Here is a 15,713-nt window from a genome sequence, read left to right on the forward strand (position 1 = left end):
TTTCTTTGCTACTTCATAACTGTAATTTTGTGACTGTTATGAATTATGTAATACAAATATCTGTGTTTTCTGATGGTCTTAGGTGACCCCTGAGGAAAGGTCATTCATCCCCAAAGAGGTCTCAACCCACAGGTTGAGAACTACTGGAGTAGAATGATGCAGACACAAGCTGAGACTTACAGGAGCTTCCTGATGCCAGGTAAGACAAGGAAGGACTCTCCTCTAGAGCCTCCAGAAGAAAGTCTCACACCTAGACTTCAGACTTGAGGATATTGGAACTTGAAGAATCCAAATTTCTACTGTTTTAAATCCCCAAGTTTATGTTAATGAGTTACAACAGCTGCAGGAGATGAACATAGAACATAACTTGCTTTCAAGAAATCCGTGAAAGCCAGGCATGTTGGCTTGCATCTCTAACCCCAGCAATCTGGAGTCAGAGGCAGGTGGATCTCCATGAGTTCAAGGCTAGTCTGGTCTATATAGTGAGCCAGGGCTGTATCGGGAGACTTTATCTCAGTCAACCAACCAACCAAATCCATGAAAACCAACGACTGAATTTACCTCCTGACCTCTGAGAGCCAAGCTGAAGGAGCTCTGTTGAGAGTCCACTCAGAGCATGGATTGTACTGTCGAGAAGGGATGGCTCTTAAGCTAGAGGGTCGGGAGCAGCAAGGACTTACAGTCCTCCACAATTGTGTGATGTAGACCTGCAGCACATGCTGTAGTATGCATGCGAACAGATTACTCCAGGGCTTTCCACTTGGGGACAGAAGAGCACTTCAGAGAGGGAAGTGGGAACACAGAGGACTATCCTTTCACAAGATAGGCCTTTGAGAACCCAACGTTTGACATTTTCAAGGGTTAAAAGAGAAAGGCTTTCTCCTCCCAGTCCAGGAATAGTCAGCAAGTGGATTGGCCCAGTTGCTTCTGGAATATCTTGTGCTGCTGCCTCAGCCTGGGATCCCTTCGCCTCTCGGGGCAACTCAGTCCGTGCAGGTCGTCACAGCGAGGGTAGCAGGGAAAAGCTTGCCAGGAAGATGGGACATAGCAGCCTGCCAAAGCAAGAGCATTACATCCAAATGCTTGTTCAGGATGAGGAAGAGATCCATGCTCTAATATCAGGGTTGGATATGAGCTGCTCAGTAGCTTGCCTATGCTAAGATGCTTATACCAGAAGATGCAAACGTCATATTTTTTGTCTGTCCTTGACACACACACACACACACACACACACACACACACACACACACACTACATTAGACGTGAAAGTTGGAGGCTGCTTGCCCCTCTCGTCTTTCAGTAAAAAAGGAAAGTTGCTGGTAATCAGGCTCAAAGAAAGAAGGTAGACTTGCTGATGAGCAGAATGTGATGATGAGCCCTTCACAGGGTCAAGCCAGCCTGAGAGAAGGTGACAGGAAGCCATCATCTAGTCACCAGCACCCCTGCTGCCAAAGACCTGCTTTACTGAGAAGTGGGCAAGAACGGGAGAGTGCCTGTGGTCTCACCTACTTAAATTTCATACTTGAAGAGGATGGATGGAGCTAAGCGAATTTAATTTAATCATAACACTGACAGCTGGCTGAATGAAACGGAAGGTATTTATGTAGCTTAAAATCCGTTTATAGCTCTCATCCATCCTTTTTTTTCTTTTTCTTTTTTTTTTTTCTGAGACAGACTCAGTACATCGTCTATGCAAGGCTAAAACACATGATCCTCTTGCCTCTTCCTAGGTACTGCAGGTGTGTATTATTAGGCCTAATGATTCCCCCTCTCCCTATCTTCCTTTCTCCCACTCCACAACTGTGTGTACATATTCATGCATGCAAATGCATGCATGTGGAGGTCAGAGGTCAGCAATGCTGGGTGTCTTGCTCAGTCCTTTGCTCCCTTATGTTTATGAACCAGGACTCGCAGTGTCAGCTAGGCTGGCTGGCCCGTGCATCACGGGGACCCTCCCATCTCTACTTTTCCAGTCAGAATGACAGGGATGCATGGGCATATCGAGCTGGTTGGATTCTGGAGAGTGGAATTCGGTCCCCATCCTTGTGTGACCATTACACAAAGCCATCTCTCCAAACCCCACCGTTTACTTCTTCAACATCCATTTATTGAATGCCCACATCGTACCATGTTATAATTATGCCTACAATTAAGTAGTCCCTTTCTTATACCCCATTATGTGATACCATATATTAATGTATTTTGAGTAACGGGGTGTGTTTGGGTGTTAAAAATGTCTCTCATAGGCTCCTGTAGTTGAACATTTGGTTCCTAGCTGTTGGCTCTGTTTTGCAAGGTTGTGGACTCTTTAGGAGCTGGTCTCTCCTCAGAGGAAGTGGGTCATTGAGCACAGGCCTTGGGGTTTATAGTCTGGCCTGCCTGTTCTCTGCTTTCTGTTCTGTCAAGCTGTGAGGTGAAGACTCCCAGCTGCACATTCCTGCCACACAGGGCCACCTGCCACCATGCCTTTACCGTGGATCATATCCTTCTAAAACTATTGACCAAATTAAACCCTTCTTCTCTTAAGTTGCTTCTTGTTAGGTATTTGGTCACAGTAAGGAGAAAAGTGATGAATACAGAAGGATGTCAGCACTCACCATTCATTTGTTCATTCATTCATCCATCCATCCACCCACCCACCAACTGCCCCTTTAATGGCCATACTATGCCGGGCTATAATCAGGCATGGCTTTCTTAGGATTATACTCACTGTGTGTTTTCATCCTAGTTTGCCTTTGGCCTCTATGATAAAGACTGTGACCAAAAGCATCTCGAGGAGAAAAGGCTTCATTTAGTTTATATGTCCTGATCACAGTCCATCATCAAGAGAGGCCAAGGTAAGAACTCAAGCAAAACAGGAACCTGGAGGCAGGAACTGAGGCAGAGAACATGGAGGAACGCTGCTAACTGGCTTCCTCTCCACAGCTTAGTCAGTCTGCTTTCTTTTATTTTTTTTCTTTTTTTTTTTTTCGGAGCTGGGGACCGAACCCAGGGCCTTGCGCTTGCTAGGCAAGCGCTCTACCACTGAGTTAAATCCCCAACCCCTCAGTCTGCTTTCTTATACCACCCAGATCCACCTGCCCAGAACAGCACTCACCACAGTGCACTGGGCCCTCTTACATCAATTACCAACCAAGAAAACGTCCCACAGACTTGCCTACGGGCCATTGTGATGGAGGCATTTTCTCAGTTGAGGGTCTCTCTTCTCAGGTGACTCTTGCTTGTGTCACATTGACAAAACATCACCAGTACACGTGTCCCATCGCATGCTATGCTGTTGTTTTATGTCCTAGTTTGTTGGCTGTTGGTTTAGGAGGGAGTGCAATAGAATCATTTCACATCAGCTTTGGGTGAGGGGAGCTTACCGCAGTCCAAATGTGATCCACCCAATAACCAGAAAGCAAACACAGAGTCTTGGGATGACCGGAGACCTTGGAAGTGAGCTAACAAAGGACTTAGAAATGAAGTGACACCTGTGACATGATTCAGTTAAGACGTGGCACGGCAAGGAGGGTACTTCATGTCCCACACCCCACAGACAAGGCTGCCAACGTTTCATGTCCATCTCTCTGCAACGAGACATAGCTGACCCTGGGATGAGGCTGGGGCAGAGGACATTCTGGTGTTCTGCTTTCCTCAGCCACTCACCCTGCTGATGGAGGAGGCATGGCTCTTCTCTGTGACCTTCATGCAAATAAAGATAAAGGTCAATCTGTGCTTCCTCCCCACCTACCTATTTCCTTACCTTCCTTTTGATACTTATGTTTGGTTTTGAAGATGGTGTCTTGCTATATAGCCTAGGCTAGCCTTGAATTCAATACATAGCCCAGGTTAGCTCCAATCCCATGAGCCTTTACCTCAGCTTCCCTAGCTCTGAGTTTGTCTTTCTTTCTCATTGTTACATCATCTTGTCAAGAATAGGAATGGTTTCTCTTTTCTTTGCACAGTGAAAGCCTGGCTTGGAACTTGGCACGGAGCCTGGTACATGAGAACCACTTATCGCATCATAGCTGAATGCAGATCTCTAAACGAGAGCTTCATGGCTTACGTAGGCTGGCCACAGCTGGGATCTCCGCTGATCTCAGGTGACAGGAGGTGGGTGATGCTGAGAGAGCTGTAGTAGGCACAAAGTCTAGGTAAGGGTGGGGGTTGTATATGTCCATGTTGGTCCTGGCAGGGGGATCCTAGGTCTATCATAAACCTGAGTTGATTGAGTTGTTTGTTTACCTGTGACGGAAGATGACCATCCCTTCTTCTGCTTTGAGATATTGTCTTCGAACTGGGAGATCAACATCGGGAAGTTCCTGTGGGACCTTAGTGGACTTACCCCTCTCTGGTCCCTGAGCAGTGTATGGGGACAGGACTTCACAACATGAGGGTGTGGGTCGGAATAGTGGGTGGCAGCCTCGATAAGTGATCGCCCTTTCTAAGTTGCTGTCTGCACTGCTCTTCTCTGAGAGCAGATTCGATACAGAGAAGAGGCTCACAAAGTCAGCCTCACTCCTGAGTCTATTTACCGAGAATTACCCAGAGGGGAGAACATTGGGCGAATTGGACTCAGGATTTATTCTTCCCTTTTTTCTTCCCAATTCTTTCATTTTCTTTTCCCTTTGAGACTCATATAGCCCAGGCTGGCCTTGAACCTGCTTTGCAGTTAAGGATGGCCCTGAACTCTTAATCCTGCTGTCTCTACCTTCTGAGTGCTGGATTTACAGGAATGTGCCACTGTCGTGGAAAAGCCATTTCCAGTCCCTTTCGTTAGAGTGCTTCGGAATAAGAGAAGTCGGATAAAAGGAGGCAGAGACCACCCTACCTCTTTTCTAGTTCAAGCCCCTAATTGCATGATCAGTGACTGACCCTTAAAGCTTTCTTTCACTTCTCTGGGTTGTAATTTCGTCATCTCTTAACCTAGCACCAGAGATCGTGACATATTTTTATTTCACTGTTTCTCGGCAGACATATGGAGAAAGTACAATTTTACATGCAAGTATAAAGAGTTTTGCCTTTCAGCCCCCCCCCCCCCCCCAGGCCTGTGCGCATTTGCTGGTGACACATTATTTGTCATCGTTCTCTTAGCCCTATGCCATTGAGGGGCTTCTTTCTGAAGGGACGGGGTAATAAATGGTGATACGCGATAGCTAAAGTGGAGATATTTGTCACAGAGCTGTGCGGCTGCTCCCAGGGCTTACCTTTTTCCCCAGTTGCAGGAGCCAGGAGCCCAGATTTCCGACTTCAGAGATGCCTGTGCTTTAATTATAAAGCCAATGAAAATCAAACACTACCTTCTAACGTTGGAGTTAGATGTGAATTGAGTTAATTCATTCTACAGTGCGAATAACTGATAGCAGACCCTTAGCCTAAAGCAGAACAGAGAGTGCGATGAGAGCCAGAGAAGCAGCCCTGTGGGGAAGAAGGGATAATGCCACAGAAGGAGAGAAAAATGGCGCCTCCAGGAGTAAATCCCTCCTTTTTCTCTCCTGAGGCCAACCAGAAACCAGATACAAGGTCTCGGTGCAGACTATCCCAGACTCCCTCGTGACTCAGGGTAATTTTCAACACCAGGACAGGACTACAAAGGTCAGACGAGACTGCCAAGGCCACGCCCAGAGTCTGGAACAGCAGTTCTCAACCTGTGGGTTTGCAAACCTCCATCTTCAAAAATATTTACATTACAATTTGTAACAGTAGCAAAGTTACAGTTCTGAAGTAGCGACGAAATTAATTTTATGGTGGGGGGGGTGTCACCATAGCATGAGGAAGGGTGAGAACCACTGCTCTAGAGGGGTTATTTTTTAATGCAAAAAATTGTGGGGGGAGCTACGAAACATTTTACTATAGAGCACGAACATGTATACAGTCTAGCATAAACCATGCAAAGAGAAAAAAAAAAAAAAACTTCAATTCTAAAATCTCGTCCTCAGTTCCACAAATTTAACGGCATAAAGCACCCTTCCCACTCCCCAAGTAAAAGATTTCAAGATGGCACCCAGGGCAGACTACCGGGGGTAGCTTGCAAAACTAGCAGCTGTGTTCGTTCTGAGCCGAGTTTATGTGAGGGAAGGGGGCTTGGGAGACTTGCCCTTCCCGCCTCGTCTTAAGTCTTGAGGAATAATGCTTCCCTGAAGAATCGGCTTGCTTTATCCAGCTCAGAAGTGGGTTTGGAATCAGTTGCACCCAGCCTAACAGCGATCTGAGCAGCTGTGTGTATGCACGTGCAGTAGCTGGAGTGCACGCGTGAGCACGTGTTCGAACCTGCACGCAAACTGGGAACGGCGTGGGCTGTGCGAAGCCTGCGCTCTTGTTTCCATCTCTGACTTGCAAATGAAGCCTGTTTTCAAAACTCAGTCAGCCTGTGGGAGTGAGAGCCAGAAGATCCGAGGGAGTTTTTCCCACAATGCCTGCTGGGCCCCCGGAAGAAACAAACCTGGTGGTGCATACGGCGCGCGCGCGCGCGCGCGCGGGGAAGCCCATCTCCAGGTGAGGCCGATAAGGGTGATAAATACCATTTGCTGGCACGGGTTCCTAGGACAGAGCTGGCCACAGGAGTCGAGGTCCCCAGGACGTGAGGACCCCTTACAAAGCAGGCATTTATGAACTGGTTTGCTCTCCACTAATTAATTCCCCAGCCATTCACCAACAGTAACAATCCCTTCAATTAGAGGCCGGGGCCCTGGAAAGCCCTGGTGTTTATTGGAACTGACATCTGCATGGCCAAGTGTGACTGTGCTAATACGGAAATGCACAAAGGGAGCCAGAGTCCTCCCCCCAACTCCTGTAACTTTTAAGCAAGGATTTGGCTCTTTAAGGAGTTTTTAATTTGTGGCTTTGCACTTTGGTGGTTAGCTTGTCAGCGCGTTGCATCTGCTTCTCCTCCGTGGGCTCTGATGTTGCCCTGTTCTGGGTTCTGTCATGAGCTCATGAAAGGGACCTCAGACACCCTAGGGACAGAGCCTCAGGAACTAGAGTTAAAGTCTCCTGTGAGCTGCCATGTAGGTGCTGGTAACCAAGTGTGTGTCCTCTTTGCGAGCAGAAAGTGCTTGACAGCTGAGCGGTCTCTTCAGCCCTGGCTGTTGTTGTTGTTGTTGCTGTTGGCGATTTGTTTGTTTCCTGGTATTTTTAGGAAGTTGACTCTCACAATTACCCTATCCTGGGTAGACACCAGGCTAGATGGTACCAGACTGATTAAAGGAGTACACTCTTGACCACTGGGAAAGAGGATTAAACATGAGCAAATTCACAGATCTCTCTGCAAGGCAAGATTAAGACAGGCTGGTGCTAAGAGGAAGCCAGGGATAAGAGGGCAGGGATCCAGGGGAGATGCAGGCAGCTGGCTTGGGCCAGCTTTGTGGAAACCTTGGCTTCCACAGGCATTCACTAGGGGTCCAGAAAGCCAGTCTGGACACAGAAAGGGACCGGGTCATCTGAGGGCACACACTCTGAGGTGAGGGAGGAACTCACTGTGAGGCAGAGCATAGATTTGTCCTATGTAAGAGGATAGAGCTGATCATTTAAGGCTTGGCTGACCAGAGCATTGAATCTGCAATAATTTAGGCAGATGGAGACCAGTGGGATGTGGAAGTTACCTCAGGAGAAGCAGGTAAGACAATGAGGTAAGCAAGGGGAACTAGGGCATACAACTTAAGGCTCTGCCTTGTCTTGCCCTTGTAGGACACAACGGTGGTTTGGATATGATTTGAGGATGTTCCCCAAAGTTTTGTGTGCTGACAGCTTGACCCTCAGTGCAATAGACCTTTCAGAGATGGGATCTAGTGGGAGGTAACCAGGTCACTGGGGCACTACCCTAGGAAGAGATTGATGTAGTTCTCTTAGGGCTTAGTTACTTTCCCCAAGAGTGGATGGTTGTAAAGCAGTGAGCCTCACAGGAACTCTCTTGCCTGTTGTTTTGCCACCATCTGCCTCGCACACATTCCCATCGAGACACCACCTTCATGCTGTGGTGTAGGCAGCCACTGTCACCCCTTTCAGCCCCCAAAGCTATGAGAAAAGTAAAGCTCTTTACATGTGCATTCCTTGACCTTGGTGTTTTGTCATAGTAACATCGAACAGGCTCAAGAGGGCTCTGAGAGCAAGGTCCCCTTTCTGCAGTCCCATCTCAGGCCAGGAAGGAGCTAAGCAGGGGACAGCAGCTTTGTGGTTAGAGTCGAGTGTTGAAAAGATGGCGAAAGCTTTATGGAGGACAGACCAGAAAAGGGAGGGCTCAGATGCTAGTTTAGTTAGGAATGTACTTGTCTCGTAGGCATGGAGATCTGAATCTAGTCCCCAACACCCACAGTAAAATTCGTGGGGCGTGATGATATGCACTTGTAATCCCAGCCCTGGGGAGGCAGAGACAGGGAGATCCTGGGCTCACTGGCCACTGGTCTTACCTACTTGGTCAGTTACAGACCAGAGAGAGACTCTGTCTCAAAACCAAACCAAACAAGCAAATAACAAGACAAAACCCAACATTGACAGCTCCCAAGAGGGTCTTCTACTCTTTATGTACGTATGCATTATCTTATGCATGTGCCCCTGCACACATATACACACACATAGTCTCATGCTCACACATGCACATACTCACACATACACTCACGTACATACTCACACACACTCTCACATACACATACATACATAATCACACACAGTCACATGCACATACTCACAGTCACACATGCACGTACGTACACACACTCACACATATACACACTCACACATACACTCACATACACACATACACACTCACATACACATACACACATAAGTACACACGATCACATACACACTCACACTCACACATATACTCATTCACACATACTCTTATACACACTCACGATACACTCACATACACACACTCTCACATACAACCACACACATTCACACTCACACATAAACTCACACACACAAACATACACACACATACACATACACACTCAGACACACATACATACGCTCCCCCCCACAATACACATACACATCTACTCACACACACACACACACACACACACACACACACTCACATGCACATAACATATATACACACACATTCAAAGAACATGCATGGGGTTATACACAGAGTTAGTACAGAGAGAGAGGGTGCTAGCCCCAGACAGGACGGTTTGAAGGGCTTTAAAGGCAGTAAGCCACCCGATGGTTGATGAACATGGAGCCCTGGATGTGGAAGTTTAGTTCATCCCAGCTCTCCCAGCATAAGGACCTCGTTACAATAGACAGTCTGCGTGTATTTTAAGATCCTGTGTAACACAGGATGCATGTTAACACCAGCTGACCTAGAGAAGGGACCTCAGGCTCTGGGGACCTCAACCTAGTCCTAGACAACTCCCCAGGGGCACCAGGCTGTGAGTCCCTCTGCCCACACACCCATCTTTCCCTGTTTCCTTTTAAGAGGCTTCCAGAACATGTATTTCTCGGATCCTCCTTGAAGCCCGAGAACTCAACTTTTTGGGTTCAATTTCACTTCGTCTTCCTATTGTATCTTGCATTGCCCAACACCCCAGCCTGGCCCTCTCATTCCCTTCTGTCTCCCTCTGGCACTCATGTCATTAACAAAACTCCCCAGACCCTTGCAAAGCCCCTACAGCAGAACTGTCCCAGGAGACAAATGATGGATTTAATAAGCTTCCCCCTAAATGGCCTCAATCCCTTCCAGTTGATTAGGGGGAGAAAACAACCTCGGACTGCAGGACAGTTCCCGGGCAGGAGGTGAGGGAGGGAGAAGAAAGAAAGTCTCCCAGATCCCGGGCCTCAGGGACCAAATTAAGAAAGCGGCACCATTTATTCAAAATCAGATGAATGTCAGCGGAATGTTTGTCAAACAAACTTGTCATTATTTGTCACAATTTGAGGACGTACCCGTCAGTCGTCACACTGGAGCGTGTAACAGCTATTTATAGCTGCCAGCCGAGAGTTTTAACTCATGCGGGGCCAAGGCGCCACGCGGCACAAACAGATTTATTTATAATGATTGCGCGGCTATAAATAGTTTGGTTCGGCAAGCGTCGAAGAACGGCTCTGGAACGTTCTGCCAGTGCCAGCAGCAGGAGGGCTGACAGCGGGGAGATGAATCCTGGGTTTTTTTGTTTGTTTGTTTGTTTTGTTTTGTTTCGTTTCTCTTCTTCTTCCGGGACTCTTTCTGTATGTTCTTGGTCAGGGCACACACCCTTTCCTCAATGTCCCCTTTTGGAAGGGGAGCCGTTTCCAGGAGACCATAGAAGTTACTCACTTAATTAACATCTGCCCGGAGATCTTGCCTTGAAAGGGAGCCCAGTGCGGGGCATTGCGCCCTTTGTGCCCATTGGCGGACAATGAACTAATTACAGTCTCTTTTCTCCCGCAGGGTGGGGGGGCGGGGAGCGCGTTATCCTGTTATTCCAGGGAGCAGGCAACTCTCCAAAGGCTTGTTTATAGCTTCAGATTTAATTTGAACGGCAGCGTCCTCTCTTCCAAAATAAGAGGTTATCAGCAATGTACTAGTTTCTTATGTCAGCAGGACCCCAGCCAAGGAGCAAAGGGGGGAGGGGGGCGCGCAGGGGGAGGGGCCGAGGAGAGGGGCGGGAACACGTATGAATAAACTGAACACCAAAACCACATAGGTACCTCAGTGTAAAATCCGATCATTATAGCATCTGGCACAGGGGCAATAGCTGTCCGCTAGTCAGCCTCCGCCCCTGCCCTCAAGAATACACGCCCATTTATCACATTGAAAAGGCAGGTTTCATACCTCTTCCCAATTCCGTCTGCCAAAGCCGTAGACTCAGCTTTTCACGCAGCTGGTCTCAATTTTATTTTGCGATTTTTTTCTTTTCTTTTCTTTCTTTCTTTCTTTCTTTCTTTTTTTTTTTTTAAGAGAAAAGGTATGTCCATGAAAAAAGAATTTATTGGATCTTAATTTGCAAGATTAGTTCTGGTTCGTTTTATTGCTGTAATTTAATACTCATAATGATTTTCTGACACATATGTTTTAGCAGCAAGATCTACCTCCTGTTCATTTTTCATTTCGATACAGCTCGAGTAGATTAGGCTGGATGGCACGCGTCAGGGAGTGTGGCAACCCCGCGAGAAACTGGCATCAAACTGCTGCTGCTGCTGCTCCAAGCTGGCAGTGAGGCTCAGCTGGGCACAGGGGACCGGGAGGCAGAAGCAAGAAGCCCAACTTGAAGAGCCATTGCTTTGTTTGTATTTCCAGTCACATTTCTGTCTCAACTTACATCATCGTCGTCGTCGTCGTCGTCATCATCATCATCATCACTACTGTAATTAGTCGGGCCCTATCCAATCAAAAGCTGCAGCATCACCTCTGTTAGTGGTATAGGTTATGGGCACAAACCGAGAGTTTGGTTCTCTGGATGTCAAAGAAGGGAAGGCTCTGGAAGTTTCTGCCAAAGGCAGTGTCAGGGCAAGTAGACATCAGTAGCAGAGAGGTGAATCCTGTAAGCGTTTGTCTCTTCCCTGGAACCCTCAGTGCTGCAGGACCCAGAGCATGATCTGCCCGCTCTGAGCCTAGTGTGGGGGGTCCCCATTCTGCGACAATTAAATTCCCTACCTGAATCCCCTTTTGTTTCTGCACAGACACCTTCTGCCATATGTAGCAGGCTGTCTTAGTTAGGGTTCTTTTGCTGGGAAGAGACACCATGGCCATAGCAACTCTTCTAAAGAAAGAACATTTAATTGGGACTGGCTAACAGTTTCGGGAGTTTAGTCCATTTTTGTCATGGTGGGGAGCATGGTGGTTCACAGGCAGACATGGTGCTAGAGAGGTAGATGAGACTTCTCCATCTTGATCTGCAGGCAGCAAGAAGAGAATCGGCTTGAGTTTCTGAGACCCCAAAGCTTACCTGCTAGGGATGCACGTCCTCCAAAAAAGCCACACCTAGTCCAACAAGGGCACACCTCCTAACAGTGCCATTCCCTATGGGTCAAATCACCATACAGGCTCTCTTGGTAAATACTCGTAGAGTCAAGGCAGGATTCCCTTCTAATGGAATTTGACAGTCTCTCTGGGAGCTTAAGTCATACATTTGCAAGAATGTGCAGATGAAGGTATAACTCGGTGAAAATGACTTGAACAGGAAATTAAGTTAGGGAATCCGGAGCTCATCGTGAAGAATGTACTGGGGCTCCTAATCAAACAAACCCCGAGTCTGGTATAAGGTGATGACAGAGGTACCCAAGGCCAACGTACAGGAAACGCAAGGGCGTAATGCAAACCGAGTTGGGTGGCCAGGTGGGCAACTCCTTGTTTATTATCAGAGAAGCCGTCACCATATCAGCTACTAAGGCTAATCTAACCTGTTACGAGTCCACCTCACAGGAAGCCAAGCAGGACAGACTGTGTTCAGACAGACAGACGCTATGCCAGGGTTCCCCTTCATCCTCTTCCATTTCCACTCAGACTTTGTGAAGACTTCGTACTGTTATTAAGATAATTTTCATCCTTCCCTCCTCCCTTCTCTGTTTTTAAAAAGAGGGGCTCTCAATGTTTAAAATAGGATAGATATTTCCATACCGCTGATACCACATTCATGTTAATTCAAGTAATTTCATGGAGGCATCCCAGGACTAGAGATGTGCTTAGTTAGGGACAGCACCACTAATCTGTGCTGTACAGGATTTCAATCTGATGGCAAGTGCTTTCACTGATTCCTGCCCCTGCGTCATGTCACCTCCCCCTTCTCCCCCACTGCCCAGCTGAGCAAGGCGCACCGTGAACGCGTGAGCAGCTGAGCGTCTTTTTGAGGTAGCTGTTAGGGTTTTTCCCACTATTTCTCTTCTCAGCAGAGAAGGAAACAGAGCCTGAGTGTCTCAAAGGCTTTCTCGGTTGGAGTTTCAAGAGACAGAGTTGGAAAAGAACTATTGTCTCTTTCCTCACAACAAAAAAACCAAACAAACAAAACCAAAAAAAAAAAAAAATCTTAATACTTGCTAACAATGGGTGTATGTGCCCTCAGGAGGGTTCAGCATGGTGGCTCAGGTGAATGTTCTGGAGGCAGGAATAGGGCTCTGGAACGCTTTCTGAAGAGTTTGTCATAAGCTCTGTCAAGTTTACATTTTGTATAGCACCAATTAATTAATATTATTAACTTTCTGAAGAGTTTCAGCTTTTTAAAAAAGATTTATTTATTAATTTTATGAATATGAGTACACTGTCACTGTCTTCAGACACACCAGAAGAGGGCATCAGACCCCATTACAGATGGCTGTGAGCCACCATGTGGTTGCTGGGAATTGAACTCAGGTCCTCTGGAAGAGCAGTCAGTGCTCTTAGTCAATGCGTCATCTCTCCAGCCCCGAGTTTCAGATTCTTAACAATGTTTTTTTTTTTTTTAATTCTTTCTCCCCCCACCCCCTTGAGAGAATGTGGGGGGTAGGGAGTTGCGTACATGTCTTTTTCATGCAGGTCTCCTTATTTTTTGAGACGGGGCCTCTCTCTGAACCCAGAATGCACAGGTTCACCTGGATTGGCTGGCCCAGTGGAAGAAGAAAAGATGTGTTTGGTTCATGCTCTCAGGCCATGGTTGCTTGGGTCTGAGACCAGGTCAAACATCATGGCAGAGGGCGTGACTACACAGTAGAGCAAAGCTGCTCACATCATGGCCTCCAGGAAGCAGGCACAGGGGAGGGAGTGGGGAGGATATGGTGGCAAGACGCACCCTTGAAAGCACAACTTCCATGACCTACTTTGTTCAACCAGCCCCTATCCCCTACTGGTTCCTTCTGCTCTGATTGATCCGTTGACTAACCTGCTGATGAGGTTAGCACACCCATTACACAATGCTCTCTCAGTAGTGCCACCAGCTGGGACCAGACACCATCATGAGTCTTTTGATGCTGTCACAGAGGTGGGTCCCACCTGGGAACTCAACTTGCCCCTATTGGAGGTGATGCTTGGCACCAGGTGGGAATCAAGTCCATCACAGGGACAGCTAGGCTGTCTGGCTGTGAACACAGGCAGGTCGGATCTAACCATAGGTACCGGCATGGGTAGTTGCTACACTGGAGGTTTTGAGTGGAAATTTGAGAGGGAGCTATTTATAGATTACTTCTGGTAGGTCAGGTGAGTAGAGACTTAGTCTATTAGAATCAGGAGCTGTCTGCTGTCTAATCCCACAGTCCATATGACTTCTCATTCCTATCCTGGGAAAGATTACTTGCACGTGAAATTATCCCGTTTAATTCATCAGCAGCCTGTGAAGTTCTCAGGGAGGCCCCAGCGAGATTTAAATCACATACTTAAAGTCGCACATCAAAGTGAAGCCTAGCTGGATAACACACATCACTGGTTTCAAATGTCTACAGACACTTCTAGCTCTTACCTCTCATCTCCTGTGATTTGCTGCTGGACTAGTAGCTTTGATTTCCTGTGAGATAAATCATGGCTTCAGTATGCGTAAAGCAAGAGACCCAATCTGGTTCTAGGTGGCACATATTCCTGCCTTGCCTAAGATACCACTAGCCTCAATATATGGGCCAGGACTTCAAACTGCTTGTGCCTCAGTTTCTTCATCTGCAAAATGGGTGTATGAGTGATGTCTTCACCCCTTTGATTTGCTATAATGGAATGCCAGAGACAGAGTCATTTATAAGAAGAAAAAAAAAATATATATATATATATCTCAGGAGGCTGGGAGATCTAAGAGATCCTCATATATGCTGAGAACTTTCCCACTGCATTAATCATATGTGCTGTGGTTTAGAAGTATCCCCACTTAATAGTACTTTAATAACTGTTAAGAGATTTTAATGGGGGTTGGGGATTTAGCTCAGTGGTAGAGTGCTTGCCTAGGAAGCGCAAGGCCCTGGGTTCGGTCCCCAGCTCCGAAAAAAAGAACCAAAAAAAAAGAGAGATTTTAATGATTTGAATGTAAGTTACAAGAGGGGCATTCATAGTAACAGGATAAAGGATAAATTGCAATGTGTAAGTGTTTCTTCTGACATTAAAAGGCAAATGCAACAATGTTAGACTGACTTCTATATTTGCTCTCTTCTCTGATGATATTAAATTAGGGCTGATTTATGTTTTATAATTATTATTTACATGCTTATTTTTAAAATAGTATTTGTGAATACATATATTAAAATAAATTCTATCATTTAAAAAAAAAAGAAGTGTCCCCAAAGTCTGTGGTCTACAGGCTTGGGTGGGAGCCCATATCTGAATTTAGAGGTGACAGAACCTGTAGGAGGTGGAGCCTAGTGGAGGTCACTGAGGAGGTGTCCAAGGGCAAGGGACCCCAATCTCCTTTCTGTTATCACTTCAATTTCCTGGCTTCCCTGAGGACCTCTTGCACCATACATTGTGACTGTGGTGAGAGGTACTGCAGCAGACCCCAAGTGTCAGGGTCCTATAACCATAGAGTGACATAGTTGAAGCTGGGAGCTGAGGGACTCTCCCTTGCCCCCAAAATATCTTAGATATTTTGTCAGAGCAATGGAAAAGCTGACGCACACAGTTACGAGGAAGCCTGTCTTCTGCCTCAAGTTACTCCTACTATCATGGGACCCTCCCCTCATGAACTCCTGAATTTAGTCTTAAGGATGCCCCCCCAAAGACCCCACCTTCAAATGCCACCAGTGCATTAGTTATGTTCCCAACAGATGAACTTCTAGGAACATGTTCAAACCACAGCAGGAGTATTAGTCAGGATTCTCCAGGACAAGAGGGGCCTTTCTCTTGAGCTGGCCTCAGGGTGGAA

The 15,713-nt window shown here is 46.8% G+C and overlaps 1 pseudogene across 1 annotated transcript in view; it reads left to right on the plus strand.

Annotated features, from left to right (window-relative positions):
- Positions 1–15,126, plus strand: part of LOC103694056 (proteasome maturation protein pseudogene) — a 32,076-nt pseudogene extending 16,950 nt beyond the window's left edge. Inside the window, exon 2 of the transcript XR_010059125.1 lies at positions 83–15,126. The product of XR_010059125.1 is annotated as a proteasome maturation protein pseudogene (transcript). The remainder of the gene's footprint in view (positions 1–82) is intronic.
- Positions 15,127–15,713: the final 587 nt, after the last annotated feature.

Source organism: Rattus norvegicus, chromosome 17 (genome assembly GCF_036323735.1).
Source record: "Rattus norvegicus strain BN/NHsdMcwi chromosome 17, GRCr8, whole genome shotgun sequence".
NCBI lineage: Eukaryota > Metazoa > Chordata > Mammalia > Rodentia > Muridae > Rattus > Rattus norvegicus.